The sequence below is a fragment of the Trachurus japonicus genome, chromosome 9 (genome assembly GCF_045865225.1).
Source record: "Trachurus japonicus isolate A0001 chromosome 9, Traja_1.0".
NCBI classification, from domain to species: domain Eukaryota; kingdom Metazoa; phylum Chordata; class Actinopteri; order Carangiformes; family Carangidae; genus Trachurus; species Trachurus japonicus.
Window position 1 is genome coordinate 1,254,374 of NC_140915.1, and position 16,874 is coordinate 1,271,247.

At 44.3% G+C, this 16,874-nt stretch overlaps 1 protein-coding gene across 1 annotated transcript in view; it reads left to right on the forward strand.

Annotated features, from left to right (window-relative positions):
• The window catches only part of LOC146980457 (dynamin-1-like), a 54,853-nt gene that overhangs the window by 36,919 nt on the left and 1,060 nt on the right, over positions 1 to 16,874 (forward strand). The gene's annotated exons all lie outside the window — the stretch shown is intronic.

Below are 16,874 nucleotides of genomic sequence, written 5' to 3' on the forward strand. Positions count from 1 at the left end.
TACCAACTGTCTTCGTAACAAAAAGACACACCAAAAAACATCCAAATACCTCCATGCTGCTCGTCTGTAATGTCCCTCTGGTATTGAAGCCCCGACATGAGAAATTGTCCCGAAAAAAATTAAATAAGTCTATATTTCAAGCTTGTTTTGTAGCGGAAGCTCCCAGTGTTGCTCTGCCGGAATCTCGCGTGATTTGCGGAGCCGTGAACTGGGCGTCGATGCAAATCACGCAAGATTTGCACAGACACCGGAAGAGCAGTGAACTGAGACACTGGGAGCTTCCGCTACAAACAAGCTTGAAATATAGACTTATTTAATTTTTTTCGGGACAATTTCTCATGTCGGGGCTTCAATACCAGAGGGACATTACATACGAGCAGCATGGAGGTATCTGGATGTTTTTTGGTGTGTCTTTTTGTTACAAAGACAGTTGGTATCCATTAGCAACCGTCATATGGACATGCACTGCTACGCCGAGACCCCCTGTAACTCAGAGAAGTCACGGAGGACTCTGAAACTTCTCCCAGCCCTTAGTCCACATGAGGGGGAGTAGATCATGAGGGAAATTTCAATTTTGGGTGAACTATCCCTTTAAACAAGCAGCTGATAGAAAATCAATGTGTGAGAAGCTGTGTCCCAGTTCAGGGGCCAACAGGTGGACAGGCTCCTCCTCCCCTGGCGGCCATGGCAACCATTGCTACATGTGACGGTCGAGCATTTCCTGATTGTGACCGAACATAATTAACGTCAACAAACATTAGAAAATGACGTCTTTTAAAAACTTCTACGTGCGCCTCAGCTCCTCAGCTCCTCAGCTCCTCAGCTCAGCGGGCGACCACGCCTCCAAGTGGGGTTACCATGGTTACCAGCGCGGAGCCGCCTCAACGCTCGATAGATAGCATGCTAAGTGGCTAACAATAGGACGAATCTCCTTGTTGTTTACAACTACTTCCTGGTAGAAAACCAGCATGAGAACAATAGTGACGAACGAGAGTTTCACTATATTTATCTAATTTTTCATGTCACTATATCACCGTTTAGACTAATCTGATGTTTGTAAAGTTTATAAAACCAATGATTGGACAAACATTACTATTTCTGTGTGCACGTTTTTGTAATTAGTCATGATTATCATAGATTAGCCGGGCTAACGGTTAGCTACCTGTTTAACTTTAATAACTCAGTGACTCAATAAACGCTCCATGAAAAAATATTTTCTCCAGCGGATATCTGAGTTCCAACATGACTGAGCTAACTGGAGTAGTTTCATGTGGTGTCCCACAACGGGAGGGTTTTAACAGCTGATGTCCTGCTGTTAGCTTAGCTACCGCCGTTAGCTTAGCTACCGCCATTAGCTTAGCTGCTGTTAGCTTAGCTACCGTTAGCTGTCCCTGTCAGCTGAGCCACTGATGCTTTCTAGACACTGTGATTTCCCCAAACTGAATAAATACAACACATAGCAACACAAAACACACACACAGAAATAGTAATGTTTCTTCAATCATTTCAGATTTGTCTAAACGGTGATAGGGCCTGAAAAATATGATATATAGCTAAACTCTGGTTCGTTACTATTGATCTCATTCACATTACAGCTGGTTTTCTACCAGGAAGTAGAATGTAAACAACAAGGAGATTCGGTCTGCGCTAAGAATCTTGGGATACATGAGGTCGTGAAGGACAGGTGAAGAGGAGGCGGCCCCTGAACTGGAACACAGCCACATGTCTGTGATGTCACCGTGTGATGTCACCGTGTGATGTCACAGTGTGACCTCATCAAACTGGACCCTGAGAAAACACAGAGTCTTTTATTTTGAAAGAAGCATGTTGATGAAGAGGAGGAGAAGAGGAGGGTGAATAGACAGAACAGCAGCGATCCACAAACAACCTGAGAACACGGACAAGAAAGAACGATTCTTTCTTTCTTTCTTTCCTCCTCTTTCCTTTCTCCTCATTCTTCACCTTCACCTTCATCTCACAGTCTCTCCATCCAGGGAACGGTGTTAGCTTAGCTTAGCTTAGCTTAGCTTAGCACAAAGACTGGAAACAGGGGGAAGCTGTTAGCATCTAGCTTTAGGCAACATTCACTGTCCTACAACGGAAGATGTCAACAAATACACAACTTAAAGCAGATATCATCGGCACGGCCGTTTCGGCTAATGCTGCGTTCAAGGCAGGCTTTTGAAACCGTAAGTTACAGCTTCAAGTCACAACTACGACTTGGTAGCGTTCCAGGTAACCCGTAGCTCGTGTTTTTACCGTCCTGTTGTCTGTGAAAGTTCCCTATAACGGCCACTCGTAACTTCCGACCCGTGAACTCGTACCAGATCGAACTGGTATGACTTCACAGGAAGGAAAAACACAAAGTACGAGTTTCCTTGAACGCACCATGAGTTAGCAGCCCCCGCCCTTGTCAGGCATCAATTGGTCCTCGTGCTACGTCACCACATTCACGCGCATCCCTTGGCTGCACACACAGCCCTTCATGCCGTTCTCTCCCCTCATTGGATAACACTTGTATCCCACAAGGAAAATTTTCTCCTCGGGTTACAGCAGAGCAGAGTGACGGAGAGACTCGTGTTTAGGCTGAAATACTTCATGTAAGTGATTGCTGACGGAAAATAGGACTATTTAGGACTTATATTAACAAAAACATTCCACTGATATCTGCTTTAACCTAAACAACTAAACATGAACGACTAAGCTCGTAAACAATTAAGAGAAACAGCCAAACATATAAAAACTAAACATGTAAACAACGGGGGGCGACCGCCATTCCGAAGGACCGCCATTCCGACGGTCTGCCAGTCCGAAAATTCCCGAAGGTCCGTCATTTCGAACTTCCCGAGGGGCCGCCGTTCCGAATGTGTTTTATTTTGAAAATTGACCGGATTCTCTCGTGGTTTGACTTCCTGCCCGGCTTGACACGACGCGCCGCGGGGACAGCGCCCGACCGGCCCCTCCCCTCCCCCTCCCGCTCCGCCTCCAAAGTTTCACCCAGGTGCGAGTCTGATGCATTACATCCATGGTCTGATGCAGCCGCGGCACTCCTGCTGAAAATAAATGTCCTTGCTCTGTGCTTTGGTTAGGTTTAGGCAATGTAGAAAGGAGTTGGTTAAGTTTAGTAAAAAGGTTAGGTAGAGGCCAATAAAATCGCAGTTAATATGTATCTCCCCCGGGAGTCGAACCCTGATCCACCGCGTCAAAAGCAGATGCTCTGACCGCTACGCTACCACCGCAATTAGACTTGTGGACTCCGTGCCGCAAACCATTCAAGATTTATTCAGGTTCGGAATGTCAAGTCAAGTCAAGTCACAGTTTATTTATAAAGCACATTTAAAAACAACCTCAGTTGACCAAAGTGCTGTACAATTGCAAAAGCACAACACAGTTAATCACAAACACTACAACAAACAACAAATAATTAAAAACAACACAAGGGATAGTAGTCACTTTAAAACAAATCTAGATTAAAAAGAAAGAATAAAGAGAGAGAGAGGGAAAGAAAGAGAGAGAACCAAGATTACTCGCTTAGCTGGGAGTGAATGGCACCCTTTCTTTCAGGTTCGTAATGGCACCCTTTTCCCATAAATAATTAAGGGTCGGCATTCCGACAAATTAAAGTAAACGTTCGGAGCGGCGGCCCTTCGGAATGGCACCCTGGAACCGTAAACAACTGAACCACAAAACATGTGCAACGACAGAATTCATCCTGAACAGTGACAGAGGGTTGTAGCTAACAGAGAAGAGGAGCGTACCTGTGTTCCTCCTTCTTCATCAGAGAACATCACCCCCTGGTCGCACTACACGCGGCTTCTCTGGCGCATGGCTGGTCCCACTGGGAGTTACTTCTCCTCCTCTCTCCGCCCGTCAGACATCGACTGCAGTCACTCGTATTCACTCGGTTTTACACACACATGTCATTTTAAACATGCGTGTGTGCGTGTGTGTGTGTGTGTCTCGTGTGCAGACGCAACCGACAAATATTTAGGCTAGAGACGGACAAGCAACAACTTAGTTATTCATCATTTTATTTATTTTATTTTGAAAATTGACTGGATTCTCTCGCCTTTTCTGTGGCCGACTTCCTGTCTGGTCTGATCTGGTTCTATCCAGCTTGACAGGCGGTGCTCTCAGTGCTCTCGTGTGGAGATGTGCGACCAGGCTGAAAACCACAACCTAAATCATTTCACTTTCACTTTCAGTTCCACCTGTCTGTCTCTCTACCTGTCTGTCTCTCTACCTGTCTGTCTGTCTGTCTGTCTGTCTGTCTCTCCACCTGTCTGTCTGTCTGTCTGTCTGTCTGTCTGTCTGTCTCTCCACCTGTCTGTCTGTCTGTCTCTCCACCTGTCTGTCTGTCTGTCTGTCTGTCTGTCTCTCCACCTGTCTGTCTGTCTGTCTGTCTGTCTGTCTGTCTGTCTGTCTGTCTGTCTGTCTGTCTGTCTGTCTCTCCACCTGTCTGTCTGTCTGTCTGTCTGTCTGTCTGTCTGTCTGTCTGTCTGTCTGTCTGTCTGTCTGTCTGTCTGTCTCTCCACCTGTCTGTCTGTCTGTCTGTCTGTCTGTCTGTCTCTCCACCTGTCTGTCTGTCTGTCTGTCTGTCTGTCTGTCTGTCTGTCTGTCTGTCTGTCTGTCTGTCCACCTGTCTGTCTGTCTGTCTCTCCACCTGTCTGTCTGTCTGTCTGTCTGTCTGTCTGTCTCTCCACCTGTCTGTCTGTCTGTCTGTCTGTCTGTCTGTCTGTCTGTCTGTCTGTCTGTCTGTCTGTCTGTCTGTCTGTCTGTCTCTCCACCTGTCTGTCTGTCTGTCTGTCTGTCTGTCTGTCTCTCCACCTGTCTGTCTGTCTGTCTGTCTGTCTGTCTGTCTGTCTGTCTGTCTGTCTGTCTGTCTGTCTGTCCACCTGTCTGTCTGTCTGTCTCTCCACCTGTCTGTCTGTCTGTCTGTCTGTCTGTCTGTCTCTCCACCTGTCTGTCTGTCTGTCTGTCTGTCTGTCTGTCTGTCTGTCTGTCTGTCTGTCTGTCTGTCTGTCTGTCTGTCTGTCTGTCTGTCTGTCTCTCCACCTGTCTGTCTGTCTGTCTGTCTGTCTGTCTGTCTGTCTCTCCACCTGTCTGTCTGTCTGTCTGTCTGTCTGTCTGTCTGTCTCTCCACCTGTCTGTCTGTCTGTCTGTCCACCTGTCTGTCTGTCTGTCTGTCTCTCCACCTGTCTGTCTGTCTGTCTGTCTGTCTCTCCACCTGTCTGTCTGTCTGTCTGTCTGTCTGTCTGTCTGTCTGTCTGTCTCTCCACCTGTCTGTCTGTCTGTCTGTCTGTCTGTCTCTCTGTCTGTCTCTCTGTCTGTCTGTCTGTCTGTCTGTCTGTCTGTCTGTCTGTCTGTCTGTCTGTCTCTCACCTGTCTGTCTCTCTACCTGTCTACCTGTCTGTCTGTCTGTCTGTCTCTCCACCTGTCTGTCTGTCTGTTTGTGTGATCCTGTTCTAGTAGAACCTTATGAATGTAAACAGGAAGTAGTCAGGTGTGTTAGTGTCAGGACAGGTAGCCGATCTGTGACAGCTACGTACGGCAACTCCACTTGGACAAACTTAGTTGAATTGACTTAGGACCACTGCCCTGTGTGCGTCGCCAGAGACGGTTTATCTTTTTATTTATTTTTTTAAATACTTTATTAGTAATGTAACTTTATTAGTAATGTAACTTTATTAGTAATGTAAATTGAGGGTTGGTTGTGGTGGTCTGGATCTTGATGCTCAGAAAACAGGAACACAGGCGACTTTTAATGTTTACTGTCCTCTTTTCTCGCCGGCCTCATCACCATGACAACCACAAACAATCACAACTACCACAACACTCACTGAATAAACGAGTCTGTCAGTGCCCGATCCGTACCCGGAACACGATCCGTTCCAGGACGCTTCTGCGCATGCGCACGCACATGCGCACTCCCCCCTTCTTTTAGTTTACGGCGACACCGCGGATATGGATGAAAACAGAGACGTTCTATGAGGAAAAACACAAGCACGTTGCAACGAATTCCCCTCTGTTCTATTTCTGATTAAATTAAATGTAACGTAGACCGATCAGTTAATCGGTCGATCACCTCAGCCGGCCGCTGCTGCCTCTAAGATGAGCCGAGCAGCGAGCTAACGTTAGCTCCCGGTGGCTACTCCCAGCTATGGTCCCAGCTCTGCTCCCAGCTAGCTCTGCACTTCTCCCAAAACCGGAGCAAACTTCCAAACAGACGTCAGTTGGATAAACTGACCACAGATTAGGACTCTAAACTGTGACTTTCTCGCATGAAAAAATATTTAAAATTAATAAAGTGACGTTTTAACAGTGCTACAGCGGACTTTTAGCTGCTCTACTGCTAGGCTATCAGTTAGCATAGCTTTGAAGCTAATGCCGTAAAACGGCGCATGCGCAGAAGCGCTGGAACGGATCGTGTTCCGGGTACGGATCGGCCACTGACAGAGTCTGCCGCGGCTGTCTTATGACGGACATCCGCGGGTTTTTATTTTTTATTTTTTTTATTTTTAAATCATTTTCACAGCACCGTATTTTAAGCAGACTTGTGATTGTACGCAAATCGGGCAGTGCCCAAATGAAGTTTGTCCAAGTGGAGTTGCCGTAGGCAGCTGTCCAAGATGGCGGCCGGTCTGCGCATGCACAGACCTGTTTTGTCACAAATCGGGTAGTGACACCTCCCCCTACACACACACACACACACACACACACACACACACACACACACACACACCTACACACACACACACACACACACACACACCTACACACACACACACACACACACACACACCTACACACACACACACACACACACACACTCATATTGACCATATATGGTTATTTTTTCAGAATCTCTATCAGTGACCAGTGAGGAGTTCATTCACCAATGGTACGTCAGCTGTGTGTGATGATGTCACTGTGTCACATCATCTCATCGTCCAATCAGATTACAGCTTCATAATGAGCCATGTGTTTGGTGTGTAACTGTCTCTCTCTCTACCTGTCTGTCTCTCTCTGCCTGTCTGTCTGCAGTCAGAGGACACCTGGTGACACACACACCTACACACACACACTCACACACACACACACTCACCTGTCCTCCAGGCTCCGCCCCCTCAGTGTCACTCGTCTACACTTCAGTTAACCTGATGATGTCACCACTGATCCTCCCAACACTGTTGTTGCCCCCGGAAACAAGCAACAAGCAACAAGCAATGACCCTTCTTGTATGGCGTCACAGAAGCGGCCAATCAGACGTCAGCAGGCGCCGGTGGTGGTGTTGCCGGGCGGAGTTTGAACCGGTTCCTACTGGTTTTTACGTCTAACAGACATTTCTCTTGCCTATTGACTGACTGGTTTGAACCGGTTTCAGCCGGTCCCAATAGCGTGTTTACTGTCGACTGGCCGCTGATTCGCTGTCGTTCTCCTCTGACCTTTAACCCTCTGACCTTAAAGGGGAATTGCCTTTTTTTTTTTTTTTTTACAACCTGGACCTTATTTCTATCATAAAATCTGATCATTTCCTCCCCCAGATAACTCTGGTGTCATTCCAAGTGGTTGTGATGAAATGAGCTCCAGCCGAGAGGCGCGTATATCCGTATAATGGAGTCTACAGGGTCTAAATAACACATTATCTGCAGAGAAACTCCTTCATTTCACCAATATTTAGTTCTGATAGGCTAGTGCTATTCCCCTCTGAGTCCGGGGTTAGCTGTTATCAACATCCGGGGTCTGTAGGTTGACCTACTGACCTCTCACCTGGATGATGCACTGCAAAAACTCTAAATCTTACCAAGAATATTTGTCTTATTTCTAGTCAAAACAAATCTCATTCTACTTAAAATAAGACTCATCAGATTTAAAATGCAGCTTGTTTTTAGACACTTTTTACTTCTTTCAAGCAGATTTTCACTTAAAATAATCTGTTAGTGCAAGAGCAAGTTTTTCTTTCTTATTACAAACACAAAAAACTTGTTTTCACTGGCAGATTTTTCTACTTATTTCAAGTGAAGATTTGTTTGAAACAAGTGAAAATGATCTAAAAACAAGTTAATTTTTAGGTGAAGAGTCTTATTTTGAATATAAATGAGACATTTTGACAAATATTCTTGGAAGGATTTTGGGTTTTTGCAGTGTAGGTCAACCTACAGACCCCGGATGTTGATAACAGCTAACCCCGGACTCAGAGGGGAATAGCACTAGCCTATCAGAACTAAATATTGGTGAAATGAAGGAGTTTCTCTGCAGATAATGTGTTATTTAGACCCTGTAGACTCCATTATACGGATATACGCCGCTCTCCTCTGGAGCTCATTTCATCACAACCACTTGGAATGACACCAAAGTTATCTGGGGGAGGAAATGATCGGATTTTATGGTCCAGATTGTAAAAAAAAAGGGTAATTCCCCTTTAACCCTCTGACCTTACCTTACCCCTCTGACCTTAACCCTTTCTTGTCTCTCTGTTTGTGGTGGTGGTGTTTCCCAGTCGTCCCAGTAAAGGTAGCCCGCCCACGGAGAGAGCCCCCAGTCCTCCATTGAGGGTTAACCTGCTCCAGTGTGTCTGTCTCTACTGATGATGCTGTGTTACTGTGAACCTTAAGAGTAATAACAATAACCATACTGATTATCGACACATTATATATATATTTCTATATATATATAAACAAACACTACCAGTCAGGAGTTTGGACACAGTGGTTGTTATTTATTTCTATCACTTTCTATGTCGTAGATTCAAAGTTCCTTGATAGTTCTGACATCTCAGTTTGAATCTATAATGTAGAAAGTGATAAAAATAAGGAAACACTACTGAATGAGAAGGTGTACGTGTCCAAACCTTTGGTAGTGTATGTATACATATATATATATATACATACACATATACTATATACATACATATATATGTATTTATGTATATATATATCGAATGATCAGCGATGTTCTACTGCAATATGAGTGTGTTTTGCGTCCCGCTATGTGAGACAGGTCATGTGACCATCAGCTGACATCAGGTTTATAACGTACTGTAGAGGACGTCCCAGGGTTTAGCCTGTCGCTAACCTAATGCTAAGCTAACGCTAAGATGATGCTAACCTCCAGAGGTCCAGACCTGCACACACAGCTAGCCTGTTAGCCTGTTAGCTAGCCTGTTAGCTAGCCTGTTAGCTAGCTGTATCATCGTCTGGTTGTGTTTTTATGCTGATTTATTTTCTTTACAGTGTAAAGTTTGTATATTGTTTGAACTTGTATTTAAACTTGTATTTATTGATCTATTTATTGATTAATTTATCACCTGTGTAGTTTTTATCGATGTTTAAAATGTTGAATCTGGCTCAACTGTGTTCTGCTGTCAAGTATTAGGTCTAGTGTCGTCTGTCGGCCTTTCATCTCACTGAACTAACTGGTTTTTACTGGTTGTAACTGGTTTTTACTGGTTCTTACTGGTTTTTACTGGTTTTTACTGGTTCTAACTGGTTTTTACAGGTTCTTACTGGTTCAAACTGGTTCGAACTGGTTTTTACTGGTTCAAACTGGTTCAGACTGGTTTTTATTGGTTTGAACTGGTTCTTACTGGTTCTAACTGGTTTTTACTGATTCTTACTGGTTCTAACTGGTTTTTACTGGTTGTAACTGGTTTTTACTGGTTTTTACTGGTTCTAACTGGTTTTTACAGGTTCTTACTGGTTCTTACTGGTTCGAACTGGTTCAAACTGGTTCGAACTGGTTTTTTCTGGTTCAAACTGGTTCTTACTGGTTCTAACTGGTTTTTACTGGTTCAAACTGTTTTTTACTGGTTCAAACTGGTTTGAACTGGTTCTAACTGGTTTATACTGGTTCAGACTGGTTCAAACTGGTTTTAACTGGTTCAAACTGGTTCTTACTGGTTCTAACTGGTTTTTACTGGTTCTAACTGGTTCGTACTGGTTCTAACTGGCTGTGAAGTCAGTGGACAGAATTTGCATCGACAAACTTTCACCAGCTTCACTTCATTTTCTGTCGTTTCCTCAGATTCTTTGTTTCCTAAAAACAGAATTAAGCTGTAAAATATAAAATACGTGAGATGAAGTGTTATCTTATATCATCTGGTTTTAATGAAGTCGACAAACAGGAAGAAGCGGTGATTTCCAGCTCCAGACAAAATGTGAACGTTAATGAAGATCGATATTCTTTTATAAGCTGGTCCAATGAAAACATGTGTAGCGATAGGTGTGGTTGTCTGTTGGTGTTAGTCCTCGTTGTGACTCTGTGTCTGTAGAGTTAGTGCAGCTCGGAGCAGCGTTCAACACGCCGGCCGCCAGAGTGTCTGTAGCTGTGGCGTGTCCTCGTGTCCATGGTAACGTCAGCATGGTTGTCGTGTGGTGTTGAAGCTTCTGGCGCTGCAGCCGTTGAACGCCGCTCGGCTGCGGTGGTTTGGTAGTTCTCTGTGTTAGTACTGATGTTTATATATATATGAAGACCATGGTACAGTATACCGTATATATGTGTGTGTGAGGAGAATATATAAATATATATATATAGATCTATAAGACTGAAATATGCAGCGGCCCACACTGTAGTGTATGTGTGTGTGTGTGTGTGTGTGTGTTTGTGTGGGTGTGTGTGTGTGTGTGTGTGTGTGTGTATCTTAGTGTCATGTGATCAGGGCCAACAGACGTGTTCATGTGAATAAAGTCTGTGTGAATGAAGACGATGACGTCCTGTCTTTACTTGGTGAACTTGTTACCCAACACTAAACAACACAACACAGACACACACACACGCACGCACACACACGCACACACACACACACACACACACACACACACACACACACACACACACACACACAGACAGACAGACACCATTTAAAAGCTCAGTTTGACTCTCCAGAATGAACATTGTAGATATCAACGTCTTTCTGACTGGTCCTAACTACATTTTGAATAGTTGGATTTTTTATTCCAGATATCTGTAATTCAGTTTTACCTCTTGTCAAAAAGAACATTTCAGATCCACAACTACGTTCTTCCTTCACTGTAACCATTCATGTGTATGGGGTTTGTCATTACAGATATCTACAATTCAGTTGCAGATATCCACTATGTGAATTACAGATATCTGGAACTGAATTATGACTAGTACTAATTCCAGTTACAGATATCTACAACGTCATTTCTCCTAGTCAAAACTTAATTACAGATATCTGAAAAGGGGCATCTTTTTCTCAATCTTTAATTGAGGTGAATTAAAGATATCTAGAACTGGAATTATGACTAGTCAGAATCAAATTGTAGATATCTCAAACTGGAATTAGTACTAGTGGTAATTCAGTTACAGATATGTGTAATTCACATAGTGGATATCTGCAACTGAACTGTAGATATCTGTAATGACAAACCCCATACACATGAATGGTTACAGTGACGTCATTTGTCCTAGGAAGAACGTAGTTGCAGATATCTGAAATATTCTTTTCGACTTGGCAAAATTGAATTACAGATATCTGCAACACACATCCAGTCTGGCTTTTAAATGTTAAAAAGGCTTGACATAGTATGGGTATACATCTACCTTATCAAAAACCTCTAATAATTAGATATGCATATCGACCTCCTTGCTCAAATGTGAAATATTTAGAAGACTTAAGTTGTCTGGATAATGCAACTAATGATAATAAGGAAGAGTTTTTTTTTATGGGTGATCTGAATATAAACTGGTGTGATAACAAGAATAGCAACAGAACTAAATGAATGAGATTTACAGAAGGGTGTAATATGAAACAGATGGTGAGGAATGCAACAAGATGTTCTATAAGGAATGGCATACGTAGCCTACTGAGACATGCATTCATCTGATTCTTACCAGAGCACCACAACAGTGTTCAAGTGCGTGTGTTTCCTGTTGGTTGGTCTGACCACAATATTGTATCCATAACCAGAACATCTAAGATTCCAAAGAGACCACCTAGAATAATAGTAAAGAGGAGTTTTAAAAGATTTAACTGTGAGGAATTTAAGAGGGACTTGGCTGCATGTCCCTGGGAATTCAGATTTTTAGAGGAGAATTTATATCATGATGCCTCTGGATGTTTTACTGAACTCTGAACTGAGGTGATGAATCAGCACGCTCCAATTAGGAAACGGACTGTTAGATCCATGGATAGACGATGAACTTAACAACATTTTTATGGAAAGAAATGAGGCAAAAACTACATTTAAAAAATAAATCAACAGATCTATAGAAAATTAAGCAATTATGTACTGAAATTAAATTGACGTAAAAAGGCCTGTTTTTATATAGGCTGTATAAAAAAAAGCATTCACAGAGTGTGGAAATGACTCAAAAAGAAAACATGGAAGACAGTCAGAGGATTGTTGGGAACAAATGTTGCACAGTTTCCATCATTTGTTGAGGAGAATGGAAGAAAAATGACAGATTTTTCCAGTTCTGGAGATTCTCTCACTGATCTGATTGACAACAACATCATGCTAAAATAAAAAGGCAAGGCAGTTTTATTAGTATAACCCGTTTTTACCAGCAGTTTGTCTCAAAGCGCTTTACATCCCATCATAACAACATCCTCTGTCCTTAGACCCTCACATCCACTGAGGAAAAACTCCATGGAAAACCAATGATTTACTCTCTGCCAATCAACATGCATATTGTAAAGGACCATTCCACTGCAACTGCTCTCATTGAGATGACAGAGCAACGGCTAGAAGAACAAATTGATTCGGGAAAATATGTCGGTGAACTATTTTTGGATTTTAGTGCAGCATTTGATTTGGTAGATGATAGTATGTTGATGTATGAAAAAGCTCCTTCATTACGCACTGTGGTCACTTTAACTCCTTGTTTTATCCACTGTTGCACCGTTACACTTTGTTTGATTGATGATTGTTAAAGGGATAGTTCAACATTTAGTCAAATTGGCCCATTGCCATAATAATCTCTATAGTCATAGCAGTAGGTTTGTTACCTTTAATTGTCGGTGCAAGCTGTTTTTAGAACGGCGGAGCAGAGCCGTGAGCTGCTCAGAGCTACGCTACGGAGGCTCATTATGGGATTTCTTGGTTTCCCTCATCAAACTCATCATCAAATACACAATCCAACAACTCCACAACGCTCTGGTGGACAAGTTGTGAGCTGCACATTCACCACGCTATGAGATAATAACACAACGTTACCACACAGAGTTGTTTTAGAGGGAAATACAGAGACTGATGATGAAAAACTGTCCCTGAAGGCAACACGCATCAGTGGTTTTACATGAATTTCCCTCTAAAACAACTCTGTGTGGTAACGTTGTGTTATTATCTCATAGCGTGGTGAATGTGCAGCTCACAACTTGTCCACCAGAGCGTTGTGGAGTTGTTGGATTGTGTATTTGATGAGTTTGATGAGTTTGAAACCAAGAAATCCCAGTCTTGAATCAGAGAAACACTGGGCTGGTGTGAGGGACAGGGGACATGAAGCTGCTGCACCGTGTGTCTGCAGCCAGAAGGTGGAGCTGCTGCACCACAGCCTGAGCAGCATCACCATCACCACCATCATCATCACCGTCCTCAGTGAGAGGACTTCACTGAGACAGAAACAGGAAGAGAGAAAGAGAACGAGGGAAAGAGAGAAAGAGCGGCTGGACGAAAGGCAAAGATAGAAAATATTTAAAAAGAAAAGAAGAACAAAAAGAAGAGAGAAGAGAGAAGAACGACACGGACACACAGAACAAGACAGAGAGGATTTAAAACATGAGAACAGACGATTAAACTGATCTGTGACCAGGTCTGCCCGTCTCTCTCTGTCTGTCTGTCTGTCTGTCTGTCTGTCTGTCTCTCCACCTGTCTGTCTGTCTGTCTGTCTGTCTGTCTGTCTGTCTGTCTGTCTGTCTGTCTGTCTGTCTGTCTGTCTGTCTGTCTCTCCACCTGTCTGTCTGTCTGTCTGTCTGTCTGTCTGTCTGTCTGTCTGTCTGTCTGTCTGTCTGTCTGTCTGTCTGTCTCTCCACCTGTCTGTCTGTCTGTCTGTCTGTCTGTCTGTCTCTCCACCTGTCTGTCTGTCTGTCTGTCTGTCTGTCTGTCTGTCTGTCTGTCTGTCTGTCTGTCTGTCTGTCTGTCTGTCTGTCTGTCTGTCTCTCCACCTGTCTGTCTGTCTGTCTGTCTGTCTGTCTGTCTCTCCACCTGTCTGTCTGTCTGTCTGTCTGTCTGTCTGTCTGTCTGTCTGTCTGTCTGTCTGTCTGTCTGTCCACCTGTCTGTCTGTCTGTCTCTCCACCTGTCTGTCTGTCTGTCTGTCTGTCTGTCTGTCTCTCCACCTGTCTGTCTGTCTGTCTGTCTGTCTGTCTGTCTGTCTGTCTGTCTGTCTGTCTGTCTGTCTGTCTGTCTGTCTGTCTGTCTCTCCACCTGTCTGTCTGTCTGTCTGTCTGTCTGTCTGTCTGTCTCTCCACCTGTCTGTCTGTCTGTCTGTCTGTCTGTCTGTCTGTCTCTCCACCTGTCTGTCTGTCTGTCTGTCCACCTGTCTGTCTGTCTGTCTGTCTCTCCACCTGTCTGTCTGTCTGTCTGTCTGTCTCTCCACCTGTCTGTCTGTCTGTCTGTCTGTCTGTCTGTCTGTCTGTCTGTCTCTCCACCTGTCTGTCTGTCTGTCTGTCTGTCTGTCTCTCTGTCTGTCTCTCTGTCTGTCTGTCTGTCTGTCTGTCTGTCTGTCTGTCTGTCTGTCTGTCTGTCTCTCACCTGTCTGTCTCTCTACCTGTCTACCTGTCTGTCTGTCTGTCTGTCTCTCCACCTGTCTGTCTGTTTGTGTGATCCTGTTCTAGTAGAACCTTATGAATGTAAACAGGAAGTAGTCAGGTGTGTTAGTGTCAGGACAGGTAGCCGATCTGTGACAGCTACGTACGGCAACTCCACTTGGACAAACTTAGTTGAATTGACTTAGGACCACTGCCCTGTGTGCGTCGCCAGAGACGGTTTATCTTTTTATTTATTTTTTTAAATACTTTATTAGTAATGTAACTTTATTAGTAATGTAACTTTATTAGTAATGTAAATTGAGGGTTGGTTGTGGTGGTCTGGATCTTGATGCTCAGAAAACAGGAACACAGGCGACTTTTAATGTTTACTGTCCTCTTTTCTCGCCGGCCTCATCACCATGACAACCACAAACAATCACAACTACCACAACACTCACTGAATAAACGAGTCTGTCAGTGCCCGATCCGTACCCGGAACACGATCCGTTCCAGGACGCTTCTGCGCATGCGCACGCACATGCGCACTCCCCCCTTCTTTTAGTTTACGGCGACACCGCGGATATGGATGAAAACAGAGACGTTCTATGAGGAAAAACACAAGCACGTTGCAACGAATTCCCCTCTGTTCTATTTCTGATTAAATTAAATGTAACGTAGACCGATCAGTTAATCGGTCGATCACCTCAGCCGGCCGCTGCTGCCTCTAAGATGAGCCGAGCAGCGAGCTAACGTTAGCTCCCGGTGGCTACTCCCAGCTATGGTCCCAGCTCTGCTCCCAGCTAGCTCTGCACTTCTCCCAAAACCGGAGCAAACTTCCAAACAGACGTCAGTTGGATAAACTGACCACAGATTAGGACTCTAAACTGTGACTTTCTCGCATGAAAAAATATTTAAAATTAATAAAGTGACGTTTTAACAGTGCTACAGCGGACTTTTAGCTGCTCTACTGCTAGGCTATCAGTTAGCATAGCTTTGAAGCTAATGCCGTAAAACGGCGCATGCGCAGAAGCGCTGGAACGGATCGTGTTCCGGGTACGGATCGGCCACTGACAGAGTCTGCCGCGGCTGTCTTATGACGGACCTCCGCGGGTTTTTATTTTTTATTTTTTTTATTTTTAAATCATTTTCACAGTACCGTATTTTAAGCAGACTTGTGATTGTACGCAGATCGGGCAGCGCTCAAATGAAGTTTGTCCAAGTGGAGTTGCCGTAGACAGCTGTCCAAGATGGCGGCCGGTCAGACCAGTTTTGTCACAAATCGGGTAGTGACACCTCCCCCTACACACACACACACACACACACACACACACACACACACACACACACACCTACACACACACACACACACACACACACACACCTACACACACACACACACACACACACACACCTACACACACACACACACACACACACACTCATATTGACCATATATGGTTATTTTTTCAGAATCTCTATCAGTGACCAGTGAGGAGTTCATTCACCAATGGTACGTCAGCTGTGTGTGATGATGTCACTGTGTCACATCATCTCATCGTCCAATCAGATTACAGCTTCATAATGAGCCATGTGTTTGGTGTGTAACTGTCTCTCTCTCTACCTGTCTGTCTCTCTCTGCCTGTCTGTCTGCAGTCAGAGGACACCTGGTGACACACACACACACACACACACACACACACACACACACACACACACACACACACACACACACACTCACCTGTCCTCCAGGCTCCGCCCCCCTCAGTGTCACTCGTCTACACTTCAGTTAACCTGATGATGTCACCACTGATCCTCCCAACACTGTTGCCCCCGGAAACAAGCAACAAGCAACAAGCAATGACCTTCTTGTATGGCGTCACAGAAGCGGCCAATCAGACGTCAGCAGGCCCCGGTGGTGGTGGTGTTGCCGGGCGGAGTTTGAACCGGTTCCTACTGGTTTTTACGTCTAACAGACATTTCTCTTGCCTATTGACTGGTTTGAACCGGTTTCAGCCGGTCCCAATAGCGTGTTTACTGTCGACTGGCCGCTGATTCGCTGTCGTTCTCCTCTGACCTTTAACCCTCTGACCTTAAAGGGGAATTGCCTTTTTTTTTTTTTTTTACAACCTGGACCTTATTTCTATCATAAAATCTGATCATTTC